This window comes from Tribolium madens, unplaced genomic scaffold (genome assembly GCF_015345945.1).
Source record: "Tribolium madens isolate multiple individuals breed KSU strain unplaced genomic scaffold, Tmad_KSU_1.1 Scaffold_91;HRSCAF=231;Tcas5.2_LG7, whole genome shotgun sequence".
NCBI lineage: Eukaryota > Metazoa > Arthropoda > Insecta > Coleoptera > Tenebrionidae > Tribolium > Tribolium madens.
The window spans coordinates 18,641,208-18,668,775 of record NW_025401063.1 but is presented as its reverse complement, the minus strand read 5'-3'; the positions used below and the strand labels follow the sequence as shown (position 1 = coordinate 18,668,775).

Genomic DNA, 27,568 nt, shown 5'->3' with positions numbered 1-27,568 from the left:
ATTGTCAAGTTGAACATTTTTCCACACTTTATTCTATAAATTGGACCAAAATTACAAAATACTGCATCAGAGGTCGAAAAGAATGAGTGCAGTAAGTAACGTTTATTTTTTTTTACACTTCCTTTGATAAAAATTAAAAATTCTAATTTTTAGGATGAAACTTTCGATCATCGATTGAATTAATACACTGTGTTGATCGATCGTTGATTTGTGAAGGTTGTTTATGCAAAAAACAGATCGAAAATTGAGTGAAATGGTTTTCATGAAACCGCAAAATTTGCAAACTAGAAATTAGAGTGAGATGTTAAGCGAAAAAATTGGGGGTTATGTTGATGGTGTGAAATTGAGAATCATTTTCATCGTATTCTTCCTTAGAATTGTATCAAACACGCATAGAAATCCATCAACAGGCTAAAAAAACACGTTCACAAACATCATACAGTAAGTAATCGTTATTTTAGCATCGGTGGACTAAAATMTGATTTTTAGATCTGAACTTCGATCGACGATCAAATACATTGCATGAGATTAAAAACCCCGAGACTCCGAGGAGAAAGATGCCCTAATTTTTTTTTCTAGATCATGTTTGTGAATTTTTTGCTACGATATTAGAATTTTTACTCTTGTTTAATTTCTGAACACTACAAAACTAAAATCAATATTTAAAATGTATTCCTTGCTGAAAATCATAATAAAGATAGTATCATGTTGGCGACAATGACTTGATAATTCGTTTCTTAGTAACGCTAACGCGGCAAATTCAAATTTCGATTTTTCGAGGGCCGTTTTCGCCCAAATGGAGTTAATTGTAGAATCGACAAAAATGTCGATAAGATAGCTCTTTTCGAGCACTACAAGCTCCATCAATTAGACTTTGATTTCTGTTACTCCTGCAGCCGGAAAAAAATAAAAACTAATTCCCATGTTAATTTCCTATATCCAAGCCTGCGTGGGACACCCGGTATATAAATTATCTATAACCGCAAATAAAAAATTAAGAAAGTTCTTATAACAAAAGTTTTAATTATTATACGAAGATTTGGCAGGACTTTTATCTGGGTGAGCCTTAAATTCAAGACTCGAGACCATGTCTTAACCCTATTCGCAAGAGCAGCTGTAATGTTTTACAGCTTACTCCTCAATCGCCGAATACCGGCTACTCCGTTTCCAATTAATGAGGGTTCGACCATGTCCTCACTCCTTTTCCGGTCGAAAGGAACGTCACATCTTACCATCCACGGTCCATTAGGTCCAAGTTCGGGAGTGGTTGCCGATCCTCCATCATCCTCTTATCTTCGGCTCCTTGTTGGCTCGTGATTAATACCCGAGGTGAGAGACTCAATCCCGCATTGCGTAGAGAAGTTCATAGAGAAAAGCCGATTCTAATTTTCTCTCAACTATTTTCTGTTTTTTCGTTTCGAGGTTTTTAATAAAAAGAATGTTAGGTGTCTTACATCTGGCGAAGATGGCGATAGAAGCGCTTATTGCGATTGTAAATTTCAATTTAATGCTGTCAGCATCATGCACACCAACTTTTCAATTTTTTTGCTAGATAAAACTCTAGACTAGGTATATGGAGAAAAGCCACTAGATAAATTATTGTTGCAACAGAAATAAAATCGATTCAAATTCACAAAGTTTAGTAACTATAACTGTTAATTTCAGAATGTAATCATTGTTTTGTATTGTTAACCTAACAAGAGATTGGTAACCGGCAGAGTTCATAAATTAATCTGCTTGGTTCTAGACGGACATGGGTTGCACCTACCATAAATACAACAGTCATTCTCCACAACTAGCCGTGTTAATTTATAGAATACAGACCCTGATTAAGGACTATAATTAGGGCACCATTAGAAGTAATTAAGGGATGTTGAACTACGTCAGCATCCCTTAGAGAGTTTCCTTTTAAACTACACAAATTTATTGCCGCGTCTAACGATACAAGCTAAGTTGAAGCTAAATGTTGGCATTTTATGTAAAGTTAATAATACATGTCATTCAAAAACTTATTCACTTCATTTTTGAGTGTACTAGTACATTAATGATATATTGATTTAAGCTGTTGCCTTTGCAAATGTGACAAAGAATCAAAACTAAAATTTAAAAGAATTTTTTTAAACTGTAGAATATGAGAGTGAAAGAACGTAAGGATAAAGAAGGGAATGTAAAAGCGTGAACAAAAAGTGTAAAGGTATTACAAAAATATGAGGATTGAACAAAGTATTGAACAAACAATAAATATAGCACATAATTTTTATTAATACTAGATTAAAAAACAAGTTTTACAAACACTCTCATTGTGTTACAATCACGAGTATCGCAATGAGAAACGCGTTTTTATACCATTTTTTATATTGAGCGCATTTTAAATTGAATATATTATTATACATATTTGATAGTTAAAATTTTTGACATTTGACGTATGCGGTACCCAAATTGCTGGAAAATAGCTTAAATTGCATAATAAGTGACACACCTCCAGCCACCCTTAGGTAATTATAATAAAAAATGAAAATTTAAAGTCTTCGTTTTTGAATAATTGGAAAACGGCTTTACCAAATAGGCTATTGTATGACAATTTTGAGCGCTTGTTATGAGCTTTTCAATGATGTATCACAATTAGAGTAGTGCCATTTAAAATTTTCAACTTGGAGTAGCTATGGCTTCAAGGGTGGGTGGAGATGCGTCACTTATCATGTCATTTTGAACCATCGAAACGGTTTTGAGTAATTCGCAATAACTTTTTCAGTTCTAAAGATATTGCCGATTGCAAGTTTTAAAATTGACACCCTGTATATTGCTGCTAAGGCCATCAACAAGTTATGATATTTTTTCAGAATTTTTGATTTACTTACAATTTATTTTTTATTCAGTATAGTTCAACCTTAAACTTAATAATACTAAAAAGAATTGTTGCACTATAGTTTTCCATTTTTGGACCTCAGATATTTTCTTATTCAACAATAGATTTCTGCATTTCCTATCTTAAGAGTTACAGGAATTAAAAAAAGCCAATTAATCTTATAAAAAAGCCAATTACAAACATCGTAGCATCTTACATCCTTTAAAAAACGAAGAAAAAAAAATTTCCTGCTAGGATATTAACTTACGCCACGACTACATCGCCCCGAGTGAAACGTTTCACGGCAGACTGGCTCCTTAAATCTAATTTTATTAGTCCCGTTAAAGGTGTTTACTTTTTTGCTTCTGTATTTAAATTATGTTCCGCCCCAATGTCTTCCGGAGTAATTCTGCGGGAGGAAGTCAAGTTTATCTCAGTAATAAGACGCAAAAGTAACAAAGTTACAATCAGGAGAAACGTCAGGGCATTTGTCAAGGCAAATATAAAAAATAAACAAAGTTTTCACTTGGAAATGGTCCAAACTGGCCGATAAAATTATGCACAATTTGGCAAGAAATTTTGAATCTGCGAGAAATGAAAATGATTAATATGTGGGAGTGTTGTTGCAACACTGTGTTGTAGGGTTAAAGGGACAAAGAGAATATAATCGGTGGGAGAAATGACAGGTGCCTCATATAGGTAAAATGTATTGACACAGTGAATGTGCATATATTATAAACTATTAATTATTCAAAGGGTTAATTGAAACGGGATTTCTGAATCGTTTTAAAGCGATAGAACCATTTACAAATTACAAAAGGATAATTAACCAATTTGATGATAATTGAAAATTCCCTTTGAACAGAGTTCCAGGTTGCTCATGTTATGGCTATTGTTATTAGCAATACCAAAATAAAAAAATTCAATTTGCATGCAATGAGAAATTGATTGTTTAGTAATTTTTTTTTGTTTTTCGATTTAGGTGGCACAGTTTAGAGTTGTTTTTCAAAGTCTAATATTCTAATATTCATGTGGCCACATTTTATCACAAAAAAATAAAAAAGAGCTACGAGTATATTTTCTGTTTGTTGTTTTAAAATTAGAAAAATGTTACTAAATCTTACACCCACTTATGGTTAAAAATAAGAAACAACTTTTTCATTGAGATAAAGCTAAAATTTTCTCAAAGTCCAGGAGCTAGTGATTTTTTATACTAATTTTTCTAGTCATCGCTATTGACAGAATTATTTACATGGTGAAGCTAATCAACAAATTCTGAGTCAAGCAGTCCGGTGGGTTCATAAAAGAACAAATTAAATGAGTTGAACTTTTTTTGTTATAATTTTTTTTATTTACTAAATTAGGTAATAAATACAGATTGGGTTATAAGAAACGCCTCAAGTCAACTCCATTATTTTTTTATAAAGGTAAAAAAATTGTTATAAATAACCATTAAGAAAAATTGCATAAATTAAAAAAAGGAAACAGAACTTTATTTTCAAACCATATCCACATTTTTATACCACTTAAATTATATAGATTTCTGAACGCAAATGTTTAAAAAAACCGGCTAGGTTACGTACTTTTTATTCACGTTACATCGACTTAATTGGGTCTGGGGAGACATTACTGTCATTTCATTATTATTAATTTGGTAATCAATATGTTTAACTTCAAAGAAGATCCTCGCTTTGATATTTAACACAAAAGCTTGAAACATCGTGTTGTATGTAAAGTGTGTACTTTTTGACATGTTCATGTGTCAAGTAAAAAATATCACGTTGTATGTACTATGTAAAATGTCGAGCATTAAATTTTGGTAGTCAATGTCATTGTCTAACATGCTCTCTTGTGAAACGATCATGTAGATGTCAAATAGCTCTCTTAAAAGTGATGGAACATTTTACGAGCCCCAACTGAACAACTACCTCAACTTAAAAAAATCCTCTCTCCAGCATGGTAATCATTTTCACTTTGTTGAAGTTAGAGACTGGCGACACAATAAAATATTCATTAATTAGTTTTTGGCGTGATGTTTTGACATTTATATTCATTTTTGAAAAAAGATTGACAACAGACAAAATTACACAGGGATACTACTTTTTTGACAAAAAGATAAAGTTTCAAGATGACATTACATACCACAATTTAATGTTCGCCATTGTACACCCGGGGAAAAAACTATTTACCAGTCTAACTTTCTGCTCACACTGCGCTTTGTTGCAATAGTGTTTCCGACTAACTAGTTGAGGAGCAGGTAATATGTATTTAGGAAGTTGGTCCGGACTCGGAGATACACGTTTCTTCAAAACGGTCTTTTTCTAAAAATTTCTTCAATGAGTATAGATTATTAAATGGTGGTTCTGATTATAATAATTTGCAAAATGGCACTAAGCAAATTTTAGAGAAAAAAATGCATGCCACTGTATTTTATTACCTTAACACAATTTTTGTGATTTACTTTTAGTTTTATTAACAAATAGCTAGTTTCTTCTGTTTTTTATATGTATTTATTTTTATTACTTCTAAACAAAGCAAAAAACCCAAAGTGGTAAATTTAATGCCATAATAATAATAATAATAACTAATATTATACAGTATGTCCCCGGATTTTTTTATTTTACGCTAACACTGCAAAAGAAAAATATTTTTTGCTTCACCTGAAACCAGTAAGTCTGTAATTTTAAAAGTTTATTATTTTCACTCAGTGAAAAGAAAATGTAATTTTTCTCTTGATTTTGAGCTTGTAATAACTAATAACACTATAGTCTACAAACAATAAGATGCTTAATATACCTTTAATCAAATAATTATTTTTATGTTAACTTACCTTTAATTAAACAAAAATAATTTTTTTGTTACAGACGATAATTTTCCTGCGTTCTGCCTCCGATTTAAAATTTATTTAAATTCAAATTGTTGCAAAATTACATATCTACATACAGAGTGTTTACGGTCTTCGGGTTGAAATTTAAATGAGATGATATTTACGGTAGAAGAAAACTAATACGCTATATAAAACAAAAATTCATGTTATTAAAGGAAATGATTCATTTTACACTATTTGTTTGAGAACTGCTGCTTCGGCTGCAACAGTGGCCATTAGTATCATTACCTTGTGTTTCACCGTAAATCATAATCACGACAACCAATTTATTATTTTACTATTTGTCATACATGTTTATAAATTTATAAATTTCGAAAAAAATTAAGAAAAACGAGGCAAACTTGTTGGAAACCATTTTGTTGGAAGATCTTCGAATTTTGATAAAAATTAAAGCAAAAGCAGATTAAATGATGACAGTGTCAAAACTATGAAGTGACTTTTCTCTTTTATTGTCATGGATACGATTTTTTTTTCTGTTGCAACAATACAATATCTGGACAAGGAAATAATTCCAGTGACCCTCAAACCGTGTACCAATATTTTAGAGGTTAATAGCATTTTTAATAATAACAATTGTGTGAGTTTTTTCTCGGTTACAGTATTTCTGTACTCTTCTATTACTAGATCAATTTTCAACTCCAAGACTGTAAACACCCTGTATTTTAGGGTATTAGGTTAGGGGTTATTTTTAACACAACGTCAGCGTTTGGAATCGACTTATGTTTATGCTTTTATTCATTTGTTGATAAAAATTTCTATTGCACCTGTGTTTTATTGGGTTTACAACTCAAAATAACAATTTTCTTGTATATTCTTTTTTTCGGTTATTAGTGCCTAATGAGATACACAATAAATAATTATGAACACAATTAAGCATTCAGTGTTATAATATAATTTGAAACAAAAATACACATAATTAATTTATCGGAGAGAAAAACTTGTCAAGAATCCTGAAAATAAAATCCTAAAATTCTGATGACAGGATTTGTTTCCATTCTCATTCTTTCCCAGTAATGTATTTTTTTCTTAAGATCGTCCACTAAAAATACTTCATTGCTCTTTTGATGGGTATCCCGCGCAATTTGAAGCCGTTTTACGGCTACAATGTGTCGTTCATCAACTGTAAAGATGCGACCCCACATATTCAATAATAATTTCCACAAAGAGCCTGAATTTATGATTGTTTTTGCCGGGAGAATAAACTTTCATTGTTAGGCTATCTCCCATAAATAGCTGGTTTGGCGTGGGCGCCCATGCGGTAATGGACGTAAATGGCCCTTTAACGACACATGGCGCTAAACAAACTTTGCAAACACGTTGCCGTTGATGAACGCTTGTGCAATTCCGATTCCAACCATTCGACACGTTTGCATTCCTTTTATTGATTGATTGGGAACGGAGGTCTAGTTCCGGTTTTGGCTCCATTCTTAATAGACGACACTGTGACGCTATTGAGGGGTTTTTAAAACAGAATGATGTCCATTAGGGAATAAAAGAAAAAGGGGAAACAATAAAAAGGTAATAAAACTAACAGTTTGGCGTTTAGTGTTGCGACTAAATGCGACATGTCGGCTATTGTTGATATTTTCATGTTGCTGACCAGAATTATTGATCACTGCATATGTTGCCCTCCGAATTTATGATTATGTTGAAGCAAACTATTATGACTATTATGAGCATGTAACAACAGTCCTATATGTCTAGTTACAAAAATTTCATAAATTATTATTAAACAGAAACTATTTTGTACTGATTTGCAGTAAGTGTAAAACACTAATGGCAATAAAAAGTGTGTCTTCATTGTTTTTTAATTAGCATTATTTTTAATTGTGTTGCTTTAACTTAAAATAACTCTTGAAAACATTAATTTTTGCAAGAGCATAGACGATTTTATTTAAAAACCCAAAAATATACATATCTTGTTATCTTAATTACTTGGATTTAAAGTTAGAATTTTTCTCTGAATAGTAATTTATTATTTACAAAAAAAAAAACGTAAACAATGAGTTTTAAGCTTTACAATTAATTTGTAAAGAAATAAAACACGAAATGCTTTGTTTCAACAAATTGAAAATTATATTTACATTATTCATCTATCAAACGAAATTTATAACTCGGTTCTACATTTCAAAACAATACACAGGTAATGTTTCCATTTTCCAATATTTAATATTTGAAACAAGGATTATATTCAATAATTGAATTTTTTTTAATTAGTTCGGTATTTCTTAATATATTGAATGCAGTCTAACAAAGTTTTAGATTTTATATTTTTAGATACACTAACACATTTTGGTTAACAATCAGAAAAACTTTGTACGCCCATTTTATCTTTCAGAGATTTTTCTACGAGAAATATAAAATTTTATTCAGCACATCACCATTTGTTTGTTTTCATCTGTAAAGCAAAAGAGGTTCTCACACTTGACTAAATCTGAAACGGTCATATGAACGATGTACCTTTTCAGTTTCTAAATCACTGGTCGGAAATATTCGCGAATAAATTTAAAAACAAACACAATTTGAGATGTAATCTAATTAATGTTTTCGTTTTCCGGCAGCCCCGCTTCGGATTTTTCTTTTAGAAGAAGTAAACGTTTGCGAAAAATGAACTGAATCATCTAGAAGTTATTTTTGCTTAGTCCAGTAAATAGGAGGTGTTCGGGATCGGTCCGATGTTTTCGTTATTATTCGTAAGGAAATAACGGGTGTTTTTTTTTAATTTGGTGTCAAAGATATTGATCCATGAAAGTTCGATTGTGAACGAACGTTATTAATCTGACACACAAAAATTGTGCTTTAGTTCTTGTACAACACACTCATACCACCACCAACTATGACGCCAAATTTAAATAAACACTCTGTAAGATATCATAATAATTAAGTCGTATTATTGCTGTGATTTTTATTTGTTTCTTCTCGGGTTTCTTTTATTTTCTTCTCATGGTGATGTAAATTGGTTTATTTGTTTTTAGAAAATTATATTTTTGTAATTATTGTTTTCTTTTTTGAAAGGATATTATTTTGTTATACAGGCTGTATTATGAAACACGCCCCAAGCCATAACTCCATTATTTTTAAAGTTATGACAATACTTCTTAGAACAAAGTTGAACATTTTTTGTCATCTATCGTTTGGGGTAGATGCTAAATTATGCTGTTTTCTTTTTCACAGGAAATGATATCAACTTTATTTTTTTAAATGGATAATGTATATTTTACCACTTTTGGATTTTTTGTTTAATTGTCTTTTAACAAGTTTTAATACCATATGCCAAAAACCAACCGTTCGTAAGATATGCGTGAATTAAAAATTTATTAAAATAGGCAGTGAAAAATAATAATATCAAGTAATGTTGACAAATATTATTTCTTTGCATTTTCTCTTACTGTTTTTATACTTTTTGGTGTTAATCATAGATGATAATGTGTTAACAGACATGATTCAAGAATATTTTACACTGGGTGATTTCTGATGAGAGTCGTTCCAAATCGTCGAAAATTGAAGCAACTTAAAAAAAAATTGTGAATGTTTGTGGCTTTTAGAAAACCCAAATTAGAAGGTTGTCAATTTCAAAGAGATACATAATTAGATAAGTGTTGAAGAAAATGTAAGAACATGAACTCAAGAAATTGCAAGTAACGTTGGCTTATCACACGCAACTGTTCTAATTTGGGTTTTCTAAAAATCCAAAATGTCCCCAATTTTTTTCAAGTCGACGAATTGGAACTTCTCTTATTGGAAACCGCCTGTGTAAAGGCGTTGTGGTCTCCAACTACTTTTATTGATTCAAAATATTCTTGAATCATGTCTGTTAACACATTATCATTGAGCAAGAGCCCGCGGTCTCCAGACCTTCGTGAGTTTGGGTCATCGTGGCTTTGGGTGATAACAGTCGCAAAGAAGTAAAAAAATACCAACTTAAATTTATCAAACAATAATGCGTAATTTTTTTATATTGTTTTCGGAATAATATTAGAAATCACCTCATCCATTGTCAGACACTTAATATCGTAGGAACCCCTTAAACTTTAATAAATTGTAACTGTATTTACGTTATAGTATAAAAGCTGAATTTTATTCATGTTACTTGGGTAACTATTAGAAGATGTTTTTTCAGTAGCCAAACAGTTTTGACAGTTCTAACCCCCCGGCTAGGGTAGCTGTAGGCCTCTCATGATGATAGTTTGTCGAAACTGAATCAAATTTATTTTATAACTTGCACTTAGAACTGTTTTTTTTTAATTGATATCTCATGACGGTTGGTTTTAGGCATATGGTACTAAAACTTATTAAAAGACAATTAAACAGAAAATCCAAAAGTGATAAAATCTGCAGGGTGTTCCATTAAAAAAAATAAAGTTGATGCCATTTCCGGTGAAAAAAAAACAGCAGTAATTTAGCATCTGTCCCAAACGAAAGATGACAAAAAATGTTCAACTTTGTTCTAAGAAATATTGTCATAACTTTAAATAATGGAGTTATGGTTTGGGGCGTTTTTCATAATACAGCCTCTAGATATACAGGCTAAGAGCCAGTTTCATAATCGAATTAAAGGGACTTAATGTTAATTAATTAATGTTGCTTTAGAATGTCAAATTTTTGTCAACAAGTTGATAATAATCAGCACATTCTAAACCAACATTAACTTTAAAGTCCTTTTAATTCGATTATGAAACTGGTCCTAAGTTGATTATAAATAAAGACCCTGACCGATTTTCAAACACAACCCAAAATACATTCTCAGACACCACTGTGATTGTATATGACTCACTCTTTATGTATTTGTTTACACAGTTGCTCAACCTACAAAAATTGTTGCAAACCATCGCACGGCTGGATTAAAAAAATCACTAATTCACTTCTGCATCCTCGTCATCAATTTATGTTTATTTATGTAGACCAAAACACTAATATCCCTATTTCTATCAAGGTTTCATTTCTACTTCAAAAACAACAAAACGTAGAAAAAAAGTACCTTTAGGTACAGTGTTCTTCAAAATTAATGCCACAAACTCGATTTCGAGCGGGCGCGTTTCGGGTCGACTTAAATTTGTACCCAACTATTTTTGGATTATAAGCAAAAAAGGATACATTCGCAACTTCTTGATGTCTTTCTGCATCACACTCATCTCAGGCGACCAAAGATTTTTAGTGTGTCTTTTGACCATGCATTGTACTACTTGTTCACTCACTGGACTAAATAATATTGCAAAAAAAAATAACTTGTATCTCTTTGAACCCTTTTTTGTTGATTAAAAATAAGTTTACGTAATAAATTTGTAACTTTCTGAATGTGAAGAAGTTTCAATTAAGAGGGAACCGATCGATATTCACTTTAATTACACTGTATTACACTTCAATCAAAGCGTAACTTTTTCGTTCTGATATTCTATAATGGAATTAAGACGAAAATCAAATCAGCGGGAAATTGGATGGGTCTGATCGATCATTATCCTTTGAACAAGACTGAATCGCTTTATTACGGCATACAGGCTAATTGCTTCAATTTCTCGCATAAAATTTTCGCGGTTTCTCTTCTGAAGGTTTCACTTTGATCTTTTGACTTTTCCTGATAAGAAAAAATTAGCAAAATTCTATAAAATATTACAGAGGATTTATCTTTGACGTCAGTTCCTAATTGTAGAATTTGCGGCAAAAATCACTTAGCCGTCGGTGTTTAATCTTAGGGTAGGTTTCTAGATCGTCTCTTTCTGACGTCCGGCATCGACGAGGACAGAAGTTGGATTATTACACCATCACCTTTCACAGTGACGCTTAACTCTTAAATGGTTCATTACGATGAGAAAATGTTCATTAGGGTACATTATCTTTCGTCTTTCTGTGTCTTGATTATACGCACTGACGAAAATTTGCGATCGAGACAAATTGCAAGCGTCGTAATTTTAACGGACGTGCTTATAGGAAAGCCAATTTTTGACCCAAGTCTCGCTATAAACCAACTTGAGACCGTTTCATCGACTTTGATAATAGAAATTGAACGCTTCTCTTTGCAAATGCTGCATATTAACTGGCGTTCACACAACCAGAAATACACTACAATGATTCGTTTTCGCAAATATTATCTGTTTGAAGTGTCGTGTTAGGTTAGTGAATAAACTTCGGGCAACAAATGTTTGGTATCAACTCTCCAAGCTTACTTGTTTACTCTGTCTAATCTACATTTCGCAGTTCACATTCTAGGACTTGTTTTATGTTATGTTGTTAATGATGATAGATCAATAACTTGAAACTCTTTTATGAAAAAATACAAGCTGTATGTCTGCAAACTAGTCATGTGTTCAATTTTAACGATTCCTTTTGGTAAAATAACGCAAAAAAATAACTCCATCACGCAAAATTAATTGGGGAAAAAGAATAAAAAAGATTGTATTTTTATGGGCACGACAAATTTTATAAAACATATATACACATTTGACATTTTATTACGATAATATATTTTTTGTAAAAAGTAACAAAATGAAAATTAAATTAGCATTTAATTCTATAGTTTTAGTTTATACCAAATACTCTTTTTAAGGTTGATATTTTAAAGGTGAATATATATTTTTTTATTTTCTGTCTGAAAGAACTTATTTCGATACCAAAACGGATGCTTTAATAAGCCATTTTAACACCCATTCGGGTGCTAAAATAGACTATAGTACGATTTACTTCTTATATGTTGGTAATGGTGATTTTCAGCGATTTTTCTTATTGCAGGTGGTGTGCATGAAATATTTGCAGTATTCATTGTTAATTCAACAAAATTTTGAAAGATACTCGAGACTTGACACTTGCAAATCGAATTTTTCAAATTGTATGACATTTATTACCAACCACTACATTTTTAGAGCAAAAGTTCTTAAATCTTAAAAAAATGACTTTCATGTTAAAAAAGTGCGCAAAATAGAAAAAATAGGATAAAAAACTTGTTTATAAGTCATTTGTGAAAACTCGTTATTTATAAAAATCGCGCTTTGCTGCTCGTTTCATAAACCTGAACTCGTTCCACAAAACTTGCTTTGCGAAACACGTTCTTTAATACTTATACTAATTTTCTATTTCGGTGTCATAATGAGCATTTTGTGAAACTGAAAACAGTTACATAAAATCCAATTTTGTGACACTGTTTCTTGGCGACATTTTAAGCAATACTTTGGCCATAGACTGTCGTTTTTAAATGAGAAATTGTTGCAGATCAACGTATTTTACTGAAACTAATGCAATTTAAGCGATTTTCCAGGAATTTAGGTACGTATTATAGCAGAAGCCTAAGAAGCCCGAACTACCGGCGCAGAGATTTCAAGAAGTGCAAAAAGACTAGGCATAAAGACTTATATGGGAATTTAAGGACCACTTAAATTACATAATTTTTATTTCAATCGATGCGTTTTAAAAACCTGAACAAATCTTATCATTGGGCCAAACGTGTAACTTAATTAGGAGTGCCGGAAATTGCATTCAAAGTCAAGATATGTCCCATAAGAAAAGCAATTGTGGCGGTTTTTTGGTCTGTACAAAGAGCTTGTAAATATCGGAATAATTCAAAATTAATTGAATCGCGATTTTTGGCGTTCCTTATTAAGTTACACGTTTGGCGCAATGATATGATTTGTTGAGCTTTTTGAGACGCGTCGATTGAGGCAAAAATTATCCAATTTGAGTGGTCCTTAAATTCACATATAAAGTGTAGTCCTTTTGAGAAAGAACTTTTTTTCTTTAAAGAAATAATAAAATCGTGTTTGTCGGAGCAAAATAAATTCACGGTCATTATTTTTTCTTGGAACAATGTTTGCTAACATTCTCACAAAATTACAAAGGTTTCTCGAATTTTGACTTAGAAAGCTATTATGACTTGTTTTTGGAAGATAATACTAGAGGGTACCAGAGAGGTTCAATGACCTAGTGAACCAAAAACTTCAATGTGTAAATATTGACCCTGCAAGCAATTAAATTGTGTAATAATGCAAGTTACGAGTATGTCAGTTGAAGAAGAAAGAAGAGATTGAAGCAATTTGATGACACAGGAGGAGACCAAAACGTTGAATCCAACGGAAAGATGAATTTCGCATCCAGGTATTTCTTTCCACAGATCGACAACCTGAAAGCGGATCTTTCCAAGAGGCGAGAGTCGTATTTAGAGATTAATGAAGAATTTGAATTTTTGAGCTCTTTTCCAGTTATCACTACGGAGGAAATCAAAGAAAAATGCTCAAAGTTGCTTGAAACTTACAAAGAACGTCTTCATCATAACTTGGAAGGCAAACTGCTTCAAATGAAGGTCATCTAGGTCTTTCGTCTAATGGACTTACTAAAAAAATTGAAGCTGGAAAATCTTGACGACTTGTTCCTTAATCTTGTAATTTAGGTGAGAATGTTCTTCTAAAGCGGTCACTAATTTTACAGGTGAAAGATCGGATATACCTAGTACTTATGCTTCTAGCTTTACTCTTAACTTTATTTCTCAATATCTCAAAAACGATGCTTCGTAGAGTATTTTAACTTGTTGTTGCACCGTGTTCAGGGCATAATTTTACGTCTAGAAAACCATATTTCAACCGTTTTTACGATTTTTAGTAAATTGACTATTTTTACGATTTTACTACCGCTCACCTTCAAAAACTCAAAAAATTCGTACTTTTTTAAATCTGCCTTAATAATGTTATATGCACTTTTTTGAGTCTTTAAGACCTTTAGAAATGTAAAAAACGTTATATGCAAGAATTTTAAGATTAATTTTTTTTTAAATATTTCTCGAGATTTTGGTCGATTTTTGGTATGCTAATAATTCCGGACTTATTGGTGATAACCCTTTATGTTTGGTACAGTTGGAAAGAAAATTTAATTTTTTATCATAGACAAAAAAGATCAATGTTCTACGATAAATAGTTATCGAGAAAATTTCTGATAAAGTTAAAAATTTCAAAAATATAAATTCGACTATAACTTCAAAACTATTACGAACTTTGTAGTTCTCTTGACACCAATCGATTCCCCGGAACGTAAGTTCAAGTTTTGCTGCCTGCAATTTACAAAATAAAAAAAGAGTAAAAATTTGTGAGCTTTTTGTTCTAGGTCTAATAGTTTGCCCTTAATCGTCGTTCAAAAAGTAAAAATTGTCAAATTTCTGAAATTTTAAATGCGTTTTTTTACGAAACTGTACAACTTAGAGCAAAAAGCTAAAAATCAAAAAAATCTACATTAAATTATCTATTTAAACGTGCTAGCAATAACGTGCATCGAAAATGAAATCCTTAATGCTCTCAGTTTTGATAAAATTATTAACGTATTTGCTGACAATAAAGCCAGGAAGAAACCTTTTTGAATCAACAGTCATTGTTTTTTAAATCATCCCCATTTTTATCTATTTTTAAATTATGTATATATGTATATTATGTATATTTTCTTAGGGCTTTGGGCGCCAAATTGGGTTAATACGCCACTGGTACCGTATACGTCAAATATCAAAAATTTTAACTGCCAAATATAATAATAAGTTTAATTTAAAAAGCGCTCAATAGAAAAAATAGTATAAAAAACGTGTGTTACAACCTCTCATTGTGGTTCGTGCATTTGTAACCCTCGTCACTGCGTCGCTCGTGTCACTAACTACTCGAGTTATATTAGAGTATCATTCACCCCAAATATATAAAATAAATAATAAACAGATTGCTTCTGGTACATTCCATATCATTATCTTTATCACAATTCAAACTCATTTTCAATATAAAAACCCTTGTAACATCATCATAACCAAAATCTTTGCCCGTCATAATATAATTAAGTTTTTAAAAATTCCTTTTATTATTTGAAATATTTAATTCTCGTATCACTATGAGAGTGTTTGTAACACTTGTTTTTTAATATACTATTAAAAAACTTTTTCATACAATTGTATCACAACACTGACGCAATGTGGTAATACCGGATCGGCAATAAAACATTTTATCGGTTTGGAATATGTAAATCGTATCTCGTGGGAGTTCATAACTCACTATACCACATGTCAAAATTCTTGATTTATGGCAATCGAATGTTTCAAGAGCATCAAATCAGTGCCGTGGCCAGTCGAGAACAAAGGACCGAAATGATGAAGACTGACAGTAGTGATCACGCAAAATACATGTAAACTTGAGTCTGATCCTCCTCTCGAAAGCCGATTTAAAAAATTATTTTTTAAAAGTAGACGTATCAGGTGGCGTCAGAAGCGTCATCTGCAGTAAAAAACAACGTCAGTTATTTCAAAGTTTTCATGAGAATTTCAAACGACAAGAGAAAACTTAAATGTCTCTTCAAAGCTCTTTATTGTATGATTTAAAGGCTCTCCTTTCTTGAGACTCACTTTTCAACACCTCCATAACACTTTGCATGATCTCTTCAGCAGCCGAGACAAGTGTTTATATCAAAATGTATCGTTTCAGTTTCATAGCGTGAAGGTAATTTAAATTTTAATTAGCATACATCGCTTCTAGTTGTTGGTGCGGAGCCTCCCCTTAGGCTAGAATTCAATTCGAAGTTGACAAACGGCGTAATTAATTAACTCCAAAAACGAAAATTGAAACTTACTGCTAGGATGGGTTTCGACAGATTTTTTTATAAATCTGCAATTTAAAATGGAAATGTCGTTTGAAATTCTAATGAGTCCTGTATAAACATGGGCTTGAAAATTTGAAAAAAATCTGACTGTTCAATGATCCTTCTTTAGCACGAGGACATACATATTCAAGTGTGAGACTTTTGTTTGTTTTATTCTTGAATTTATGATTTATTGTTCCCTGCCACAGCATGCCTTTTCGCTGCTACTTTGCTGTTTTTGTGATCGAGTTCTCCCTTGAGTGCTGCGCGTTCAGAAAATTTTTATATTTGGGTCAGCGATGACAATAATTTATTGAATTATTGTCTAGCTCCTTCTTCGACGCCATATTACATTAATTTGGCCACATCGCCGGTAAGGGTGGAAATGACAGTGCGATGCTTCATCGGCTGCATTTCATTACGTTTTCCAATATAAAAAGGAATGGAAAGAGTGCACTGAAGTAATCTAAATTGACAAAGTTTATTATACTGTGGTTAAATAACGTAATTTAAATTTAATTTACAGGGTGTTCGGTCCAAGGTGCCCCGGCCGATAACACCTAAACTGACTTTTTTTTTCAAAAACTAAATTTTCAAATAATACTATTCATTCCTCGTTTTCTTAGTAAATGCATCAAATTTTTTTGGCACCAAATTTAGTTTTTCAAATGGAACAACCATGTTTTTTTTGCTTAAAATAATAATAATTGGCATGAAAAATACGGTAAACCACTATTTATTACATTTTACTTTACATAATGCACTCAGAAAACAATTTAAATTTTTGAATTCTATTGCAAATTTTACAACGTAGGCGGATTTTACTTGTCAAGGTATTCAAGGTTTAATTGTTAGTTTGATAAAGCCTAATTTGTCAATAAATCTTATTGAGATCTTTAATAATGGATGATATTAATTGCGACGAATTGGTAGATCAGCTTGAAGTGTTTTTAGGTGCAATAAAAATAGAGCGGAAGCTGAAAGACAGTATAGAGAAAAATACTCAAATAGAGTTCACCCAAATCGTTGGAAATTTAGTCGAATTGAAAAACAGCTGAGACGAATACGTTCGCTTTTTAAAAATAAAAAAACGTGTGGTTCTTTTTGAAGAACAAGAAAATAAAAATCTGAATGTTCTGTTATCAGTCGAAGAAAATCCAAGAGTTTCCATAAGAAAACTCGCTCATCAACTAACAAATTAGACTTGTAAAACCAACAATTAAACTGTATCCAAGCATTTTTTTATTCACACCTTTCCTTTAAAATTAAAAATCAGGCTACGCGACCAATTTCCTTATAAAATTCTAAGATTTAAGATGTTTTTTGATTGCAAAAAAAGATAGGAATTCCATTTGAAAAACTAAATTTGATAGCATTTCCGGCAACACCGGATGTGCTAAAAAAAATTAATACGTTTATTAAGAAAGCCAAGAATGAGTATTATTACCTAAATATTTACTTTTTGAAAAAAAGAAGTAAGTTTAGGTGTTATCAGCCGGGGCGACTTGGACCGAACACCCTGTATGCTCTTAAGGTACATACATAACTTTTTATATTGAATGTATGTATAGGGAAGTTTTTTTTGATTTGAACATAGCCTATGTTTAGTTTAAAAAAGCAATTGCTTTATTTAAATGAAAATAATAATAAAGCAAATAGGATTACAGGCAGATAAAGCATTAAATTCTTCACAGGAAGAAATGAAGTTATAGTAAAAAAATTTCTGCAAACAGAAAAATAGAAATACGGCTATACAGATAGAAAAACCGTGTAAAGGACACATTTGTTACTTTAAAAAAGTCTGCGACATCATAACTCTATCTTCATCGGTTTCAGCTTTACTTACAGTGAAAGATGCTTTAGTGACGGAAACATTTCGTTTGTGGCGTGCCTAAGAAACAATTTAAACCTAAACCATTGAAGATAGAGAGATATGGTGTCGGACTTTTTTGAAGAAAATTTAATTTTCTACAACTTAGTTCTTTGCACTATTTGTCTCGTCATTATCTTCAAATAAATAAAGTAATTTTTGTACGACGGGGAGGAGAAATAGTACATTACAAACGAGGTGGTAAATATGGCATTACCCCGAGTGATTATGTATAAAGCACAAAGAGTAATGCCATTACTACTGATGTTTGTATGCTATTTCATTCACAGTCACAATACATATTTTTAGTCAAAAATTGGAATAAAATAAAATTCTAACAAAGTTAAGGTTCAAACGTGGTAGGCCATCTAAATTGCGTTTGATTTTTGACATTTCAGAAATGTCAAAAAAAATATTGAAATAATGTGTGAATCTGATATTAGAATTGTTAAAATAAAGTAATAGTGCGCTTCCCCAGAAGTAAGAAAAACTGTTACAGAAGCAATTGAATACTAATTTAGCAAAATATTATGCGTACCTTTACATTTTGAAAGAAAAAATTCCCGCTGTTGTTGTAATTCTAACGTTGGCTCTCCAGCATATTACCGACCAAGAAAAGTAATATTATTACTCCTCATGAGATATAATGACGTGTTTTTCAACCTTTAAAAGCTTAGTAATCGGCATATTAAATAGTGATTGTGAATAAACAACTTTTTTGTACAATCGTTAAAGAATTAAGCATTCCCGCACTCAAATCGCGTGCTGATCAATTCCCGCACTAGTACGGGAATGTGAATAGTATTTTATTCGTGATTTTTCAGGCAGTAAGTTGAGTGTTGCCCCTTCTGCGGCTGTTTGAATGTCCTCGGAAATCCAGTTTTCGTCATCTGATTGGGTATTTTCTATCATTTTTCTCGGCACAGTAATTCACAAATGCACAATTTTTCACCAAAAGTAGTGTTTGTTTACAGGTTTCATGGATAGCAACTCTTGCAACTTGATTTTCATGATAAATTAGCAATTTCAAATCTTGACAAAACTAAACGATTCTAGACGATTGTAGGAAAAACGTTGTTTATAACATGTGCAAGAAGGTGATTTAGAACCTCAAGCAGAGACCATCCTGCTTTCGTTTCGGAATCACCATGTTTGCGCAGTTATTATAAAATAGTACATTACAAGCGAGGTGGTAAATATGGCATTACCCCGAGTGCTTATGTATACCACCGAGGTTTGTATGCTGTTTTATTCACAATCACATTATTTTCAGTCAAAAATTTGAGAAAAATAAAATTCTAACAAAGTTGAGGTCCAAACGTGGAAGGCCATCCAAATGACGTTTGATTTTTGACATTTCAGAAATGACAAAGAAAATATTGAAATAATGTGTAAATCTGATTTAAAGTCGTACAAATGGAACAATGTACTCCCCCAGAATTAAGAGAAACTGCTACAAAAGCAATTGTGTACTAATTTAGCGAAATATTATGCGTAACTTGACAATTTAAAAGAAAAAATTTCAGGGATTTTCGTAATTTTAACGTTGGCAATCCTGTATATTACCACCCAAGAGGACTAACATTTATTACTCTTCATGAGAAATAATGACATGTTTCCCAACCTTAAAAAGGTTAGTAATCGGCATATTACATTAGTGATTGTGAATAAATAACTATTCTCATGTCAAAACAGTGACAGAAGTGAAAATTCTCTCCCAAGGGAGAGACATGTGCATAACGACGGGAGCAAATATTTGCTCCTGTTATTATGTCATTGATTAGCTCATCGTCAACAAATAATTTTATTGTTTCCATGGTATAATTTTATAGAATGCTAGCTTTATGGTAATTTTTAAATTCTGTTAAAAATTTACAGCCTATTTTTTGGGTTTTCAATGCAAGTCGTGCAAAAAATAGTATATACACGATTGGAGAGAATTGCTATTATTCTTTTGGTACTTTATAGCTTTCGAACTTCAGGGTTTGTCTGGCTATAAATTTACTATGTACCTATAATATACTATTATTATTTCGTTGCTTTCAAATTGTAGACACACTATAGACTATCACTGAATGGCAGCATTGACCTGTTCTTTTTTTAATTGAACTTAGGGCTAAATTCAGATAAAAAAATCAAAATCAAGCAAACGAACCATCGTATAGAAAGTTACTAATCTGACATCTGACACCTCGCCGGGAGTATTAAAAATTGTGCTCCGGTTACAACACACTCATATCACTGCTAACTATGACGTTAAATTTAAATAAGCACCCGTGATACTTGACCATGATTTTTGTCGTAAAATACAATAGTTTATCCCTTTGCAACATGAAAATTATTTGCTCGAAAAAGCACTTTGTATTGATATCAAACTGACAACAGGGTTTAATATTTATTTCTGTGGCATAGGGTAACCTAATTGAGTTTCCACAGACAAAGCTGTCAAATTTCCATAGCCAACCCTTATCTACAAAGATCATAAATGTATAAGTAATATGAATTTAAGATTAGGAAGCGCCGTTTATTACAACTGACAATTAGTATTTAACAAACACAAACTGTTGATTTTTTATTCAGTTGCTTCAATATTTGTCGTTTGGGATTATACAGTGATAATTTTACAACATAATACATATCTGTAAAATTGTAAAAACATACCATTTTATATGAAGTTTTTTCTGACTTTAAGAGTGTGTGTTAAAATTTTTCGTATAAGTTGTGAAATACTCTGTACAGCAAGAAAAAAAAAGTATTAGTTTTTTTGTAATTATACGCTCCCAAACGTACTTATTTAAAAGCACGGACTTATTTAAGTCATTGAAATGAATTTTTTCTTTTTTTTCGAAACAATGTGGTTACTTCAAATGAATATGGTGATGGTATGCTAAATTCCTGTTGGCCGTATTATTACTAAAACGTCATTTTTATTACGAATATAGCATTATAACAATGTAATAAAAAGTTCGGCTTGAGGCTAGATTCAATATTTGAAAGTTCTTAAGTATCGCATTAAAATTGTTTTAAATCAAGAAAAGTTTCTCAACAAAAATCCAACTTATTTTACACTTACGACACTTTTTCTACTAAATCATCACATTTTTCATAACCAAATCCCGTATCTCTCTTTGAAGTTTAATTACACCTACTTTAAAATCGCAACTCTTGCATAAAAATCACCTAACGTAACGAATTACGTTTCGCTCACCACCCTCTTCGTTCCTGTAAACGCGCCTTGCATTTCCTACGAGAAGGGTGGATGTGTCAAAGACTGACTCTCCCATGCATAAATGTTACAAATTGATTGTGAACGGACCGGTCCCTTCTAATTTCCGGTTTTTGAAATCGAATACGCCTACCTTTGCCAGGTCTTGTGTTACGTTGTTATGAATAAATACAATTCAACCTAATGGAGTATGAAGAGAAGTGGATCAAAAGTCTGCATCAGACGAGAAACGGAAATAATCCGACCATCAGTAAAATTGGATAGTCCAAAGCGTGCCTGCTTTTTAATAAGAAAGCAAAAAGTATGATTGGTTGAAAAAGAGGATCGAGGATTGTTGTTTGCGCACTGGTCATCTTATAAACAGTCAGAGAAAAGCCATTTCATAAAATTTCAATCTAATTACACTAATTAATTAAGGCAATTACTTCAACAAACAAACTAGCCATTATTACTAGTAGATATTTGTTGCAAAAGTAGCATAGGTACACTCTTCAGTAATTTTTCTCAATCTTTTTAAATTGAAAATATACTTTTTACTGTTATACAGTATGTCCCCAGATTGAGTTTACAAGAGGAAAAAAATTTTTATCTTTGATTTTACGCCAAAAGTGCAAAGGAAAAACATTTTTTTGCTTTATCTGAAACCAGCAAATCTGTAATTAAAACATTATTATTCTAACTCAGTAGAAAGAAAAGTTAATTTTTCTTTTGATTCTGGACTTTCTCTCTGCTTTTTAAGTCTTATCACATTGGCGGTTTTATTATTTTGACAATGATGTCATTTTGACAAATGAGTTTACGCAAGTTAAATAACAAAAATATTTGTGAGAAACATAATTTTAATAAATGGCAACTCAAAGAAACAGCTTTAGGATAAGAAACAAAGTCATTTTTACGAATAAAGAGTTTAGGTTAGAATTGAAGAAATCCCGACTTTTATTAACAATTTTATTTCAAGTCGACGTTCCGAGTATGAATTTAATTTAATTTAATCATGTAATCATGACTCAAAATAGTTATTTTCCCTACAAGTGCGCTGTCAAATTATTTTTCAGGTCTGAGACCGAATTTTGCGGCACGAAGCAAAGCTGAGTGTTGCAGTGGAGGTCGACGACCTGAAAAATAAGACAGCGCACGTGTATCGAACAACAGTTTTCATGATCGTCAGCGAAATTTCATAAAAAACATGAATTTATTAAAAGTTTTGAGGTTAATTTTGACAGATGTCAAATCAAGTATTATATAAATTGAAAAATTTATATATTTAGTTATATAACACTTTTCACCTTATGTAGAGTCCTTATGTAATGGCCCAGTAACACATTTAAGACCAAATTTGTAACGCGCATGCTTTACGTAGGGGTTGCATGTCATCAGTAGCGTACTTTAATTTTCTTTACACTTACCCATACCAAACGAAAAAACGGCCATTAGCAAACATAAATCAAATTGTTTTTTTTTTATCTTTTATTAATTGTGTATTTTTGGTAAGTACAATTTTTTTTTTTTAATATTTCTAGCTTTCATTTGGTACGTAAAGAATTTGATGCAAAATGTACCATGGTTGGCTAAAAGAAATCATACACAGATGACGAACAACAGATCCGAAAATTATAAATTTGAGTTGTGTAAACATCACTTTTTTAAAAAAGGTTATGTATGGATAGGCTTGATAGGACGGACTCAGATGTTAAAATCGCTCAAATTTTAATCTGCTGAACATCACCCTCAGCAGCAATATTCCGTATCGAAATTCCGTCTCCTAAATTTCGTGCTGTAGTCTGTTTTTGAGTTTCAGTTAAACCCATTTTATCTGCAAACGTCACAAAAGTGACCACTTTTATGACTAAATGACACAGGTAAAAGTTTTACTTTTCAGACATGGAGTAAAAACACTGTTTTTACGCCTAGGCGTTTTTACTTTTACTTGACACTTACTTTGACATTTATCACTGTTGTCTCTTTCTTGTCTCTTTCGCTTTTTCAGCATTTTCTGGAGAGGTACAAGGTAGATTATCAGCATTCGACATTTTGCACTATAAACTACACCAGTTATGCACCAATTAAATCAATCAACACTTTCGAAATCTCAACACAAATTCCGAAACTGACGCGTGACGTTTGTTATGATTTTATTGCAAAGCGTCCTGATTATTGAGGTGATTTACTTTTTTATTGGTGTGTTGCTCTTTTCGTTCCATCTGAATCGTTTGCAGATAAAATAGTATATGTTATTTGGAGCAAAAGTGAGTTTATGTGGCTCAGCTGAATCCATTTGCCTCACTCCGTTCGGCAAAATGAACGTTCAGCTTCTCCACATAAACAATCACTTTTACTCCTAATAACATAATCTACTATTATCGCACTGCAGATTTTGATTTACAATATTAAAATTTTGGCTGTACTTACCACTTTTTTATCTCCACCACGTATGTTACGCCACTGGCAAGCGATTTAAGCTCCCTTCTCTAAAAGTTCGCGCAGATTTTCGATCCCGCCCATATATGTACCTCTTAGAAAAACGGACTCTATCTAAGGGAACGATCATGAAAAAGTTATTTTTATTAAAATTTAAATTATTAGGCATGGATATGTGAAAAATTGAATTTTTCCATGCCTAATAATTACAATTTTAATAAAAATAACTTTTTTGAGTCATGATTAAGAGTAAATTCATACTCGAAACGTCGACTTGAAATAAAATTGTTAACAAAAGTCCGGATTTCTGCAATTCTAACCTAACCTCTTTATTCATTAACTACCACGGACGATTAAAACCTCATCATGCCAAATTATTTTTAACAAGAATTATCATTATTTAATTAATAAATTAATTGTCAAAGTGACATAGTATAGTTGTCAAATAAATAAAACCGCCAATGTGATAGAACTTAAAAAACAGAGAAAATTTAACTTTTCTTTTTACTGAATCAGAATAATGAAGTTTTAAATACAGATTTGATCATTTCAGGTGAAGCAAAAAATGTTTTTCCTTTGCAGTTTTGGCGTAAAATCAAAGATAAAAAATTTTTCGTCTTGTAAACCCAATCTGGGGACTTACTGTATGCAAGGAGAATCATCTAACTCTTTCACCTTGTTGTTTGTGCCTCATTGTGTTGTGGAAATTGAAATCACTTTTCTACTTTTGTTTTATCTAAAAATATTAAGGTCCGGTTTGCAATCAATTTTTTTTGAAAAATTCTACCATACATTTTTTTAAATAATATCTAAAACAGTCGCGCTCAAATTTAAAGATATAAATTTTGCTTGGCGTGACTAAAATCACTTAAAATGTCCAGTAAATAATTTGGCTTTGTGTAGACACTAAATAACAATAAGTTCTGCGTCTCTGATCGAATTTCAGTCGATAAGTAAGTAACAAGACTCTCAGCAATCTTCGCATCACTCCAGTATTGGTTTACGAGCACTAATGAGCTTGTTGCAAAATAAGTTTAATACCTAAGAAGCTTTATATCTAAATACATCTCTCGCAAGAGACAAAATAAACTTTTACCTCTAATACTTGTTTAAAACTAAACTTTTAAATTATTCTTTGCTTGTTTTCAACTGGAGTAAATGTACAGAAAAAGCCTTTTGACATGTTTCAGGATATAAAAATAATAAATTGAGCTTCAGCCCCCAAAAGAGCATCATTGTTGATTTTGTTCGTCTCTTGGCGCCACACTTTCATAAATCCTCAAACCCGTAAATATGGATAATTGACATAATACTTGACACGGCTCTGTAAAAACGGTTCCCTCGGTGACTATAATCCTCCAGATGAATCATAATAACATTAAGATGAAATAAAGTATCACAGATATTGCAAAAAAGCGGGAAATTTCACCCCCTGTACCAATTATGCTCACAGATTGATCGACGGAGTTATCAGTGCCAAAATCCCAAGAGACATCTCGCCGAAAAGTTATTATTTACCCTTATAATCCACCAGACTACAGCTTCCGTTTATTATTATTATTATTATTAACCCATTTCTAAAGCCTTTCGCCCACTCGATGGATACATAATAACCCCACTTTGTTCAATTTAATTTAAATTCATGTTTTTCTGTACTTGGTGTGCAATGATTTTACCATTATTATGGAAATTGTATTTTGTAGTCGGGATTTGAGTTAAATAAAAAGCTCTTTTAATGCTTAGCTTGACAGTAAATAGGTTTACTCGTGCATTTTACTCTCAAAAAAGTGTGATGCGTGTTGACAGGAGAGGAAAGCAGATCACACCCACTTTCAGAAAGCTCACATTTTTTCATGTTGACTTTTCAGATACCGGTTGTCGATTACGAGTAAAATGAGAAGAACAAGAACCCGAGCACGTAATCTCTGCAAGGTTAATCTCAATTGTGTTGGAGGCATTTTGTAAACATATTTTTGCATACAAACGATTGGAAGTTTTAATTAACAAAAAGTTTTTACTAATTATGAACGCTCATCTAACACCGCCAGATGTAACTCATTTAAAAGCAAAATTTTGTATTTTCATTTTTACAACTTTTACAATTAAAAAGTTTGACGTTGAAAAACAAAGTGGCACCGCTTTTCAACATTTAATAAAATATACCTACTTACCCTGTTGGTGTTTCAAAGGCAGGTGCGATCTGTAATAGAATAAAAATGTATTAAACTGAAACAAAATTCAAATGTATTAAAATTTTCTCTAAGCGTAATTTATATCAAGCGATAAATCACTCGTTTTTGGGGTGGCTACGAGAATGAAAAAGCAATTAAAAACATTTGTGTGAGTTTATCGATTGATTTGATTACAGTGAATAATAAATTATTGAACTGTACATGGCAGGGGCAAATATTTATTTGGCAAAAACAATATTTTGTGGCTATATTAAAATGTTTTAGGTAGCGGAACCTGGCAATCGTAATATTTCTAACTAGCACTCGAATGTAGTAATAACGTTTCTTAGGATATCAGAACAATAATGAAAAATCCTCCGGTGGCATTAATTACAATTTTATCAGCGACATTCCAGCTTTTGCACCGTAAACAATTAAAAGAACCATTTATTCTGGCAAATTTATGGCTCTAATTTAGAATGAATCTAACAATTCTTAATTCAGACGGTCCAAGACAAAAGTAATGAATCGAAAATTAGGTGGGTCCAACATACGGAAAAAACGGACAACTTTCTTCAGGGTCAAACAAGTTAAACAACATATTAATTTTTACTTTTTCTCAGTCATCAATCATTTTCTTTTCTCCGGAAAAAGCAAGCAGTGAGTAGTAGCACGAGGAAGGGATGGTCTAAAGACTATTATCTGACACGAGCGCCGTCTGACACACATGCACCGTTTCATCTTTATTGCTTTTTCGACACACATAGAAAAATAAAAATGAGAAGTAGTTTGTTTTCGATTGACAATAGCCAGTTTTGAAATGAAACGTTATAGGATGAAATCAACAATGCAAAAAAAATCAGTTTTTTTGGAGATATCAAGGAAACTGACCGACCTGAAATTTGGTACAATTTATTCTGCTTTACTGTTTTACGCAGAATTTCTTATGTAAAGTTATTTTATATAATTATGATCAAATGCAGGGTGCGCCAGAACTCACGCCCCTGAGTGAAAAATGTTGACATTTATATTTTTGATATTTGCCATTTTTTATGTCTATTTAATGATACTGATGATCCTGTATATGTTTTTTTACAATTATTTAGTAACGGTACGAAAATTTTGCCAATAAAAGCCACAAATAACATTGAACAGAGTTACAATTTAAGATACAGCTAGCTTCCTTGTTTCCAATTCTAATAGCCTGTAGCAAAAAAAGTTGGAAAATTATTTTTCTAACAGAAATAAAAGTGCAAAATTTACCCTCATAATTTCAAAATTTTTATAGATAAAATTTTTTTAACATTATTTCCATGTTTCTGGGATTTTTCTCTGAGGCGCGAGTTCTGGCGCACCCTGTATAATTGTTTAAATTTCTGAAGTAAATATACTCGTAGAAATGATACACAGTTAGATTTTAGTAAGTGAAAACTTTTGCTAAGTAGTGTTTTATTATAATTTTCCTCTTTTTTTTAAAAAAAAAGCTTGTTTACAAATACCCAAATATTTTTTGCTTCTAAACTGCCTATTTTTTAAATAAATTAACAAAAATTTTAAAGTTTAACAAAATGTT

At 31.7% G+C, this 27,568-nt stretch overlaps 1 protein-coding gene and 1 long non-coding RNA gene across 2 annotated transcripts in view; one reads left to right on the top strand and one right to left on the bottom strand.

Annotated features, from left to right (window-relative positions):
- LOC123010736 overlaps positions 1–27,568 on the bottom strand; it is a 76,797-nt gene that overhangs the window by 21,924 nt on the left and 27,305 nt on the right. The window contains exon 2 of the mRNA XM_044407827.1: positions 25,996–26,024. The gene's annotated coding sequence lies outside the window, so the exon portion shown is untranslated. The remainder of the gene's footprint in view (positions 1–25,995; positions 26,025–27,568) is intronic.
- LOC123010737 lies at positions 226–713 on the top strand. Its single transcript, XR_006413109.1, has 2 exons — positions 226–441; positions 490–713. It is a non-coding gene; the product is annotated as an uncharacterized LOC123010737 (long non-coding RNA).